Here is a 428-nt window from a genome sequence, read left to right as displayed (position 1 = left end):
AAATAAAAAACAAAACGTGTGTATTACTATTTTTGTATCCAGTACACTTTACTGTATATGGTCAGAAAGACTGCTTTATTAATCTTTTTATTATTAAACCATGCCCTGTACAATAAATTGTGCCAGTTTTTCCAATCCTATGCTTAACATCCTATTCTGTTGTTGCTAGTGACTCATTTGGAGCTTTCAGTACCCCCACCTGTGTTTTTGGCAATACCCGCACATGGTGAAGAACATTATGTTCAGAAACCAAGTCCAAATTTTGAATTATAGGGTCAGAGTGTGGAGAAGATGACAACAAATGCTGAAGTTTTTGGCTTCTTAAGTTTAGAAGAAATAAGGTTGAGGCTAACGGGTTAGCTAGCTAGCCGCTAGCCGCTAGCTTGCTTGCTAGCGGCTGTCTCATGCCCCTGCAGCGTAAGAGATGC

This window comes from Dunckerocampus dactyliophorus, chromosome 2 (assembly GCF_027744805.1).
Source record: "Dunckerocampus dactyliophorus isolate RoL2022-P2 chromosome 2, RoL_Ddac_1.1, whole genome shotgun sequence".
Lineage (NCBI taxonomy): Eukaryota > Metazoa > Chordata > Actinopteri > Syngnathiformes > Syngnathidae > Dunckerocampus > Dunckerocampus dactyliophorus.
The sequence above is the reverse complement of the archived record's forward strand: the minus strand, read 5'-3'. Positions refer to the sequence as shown.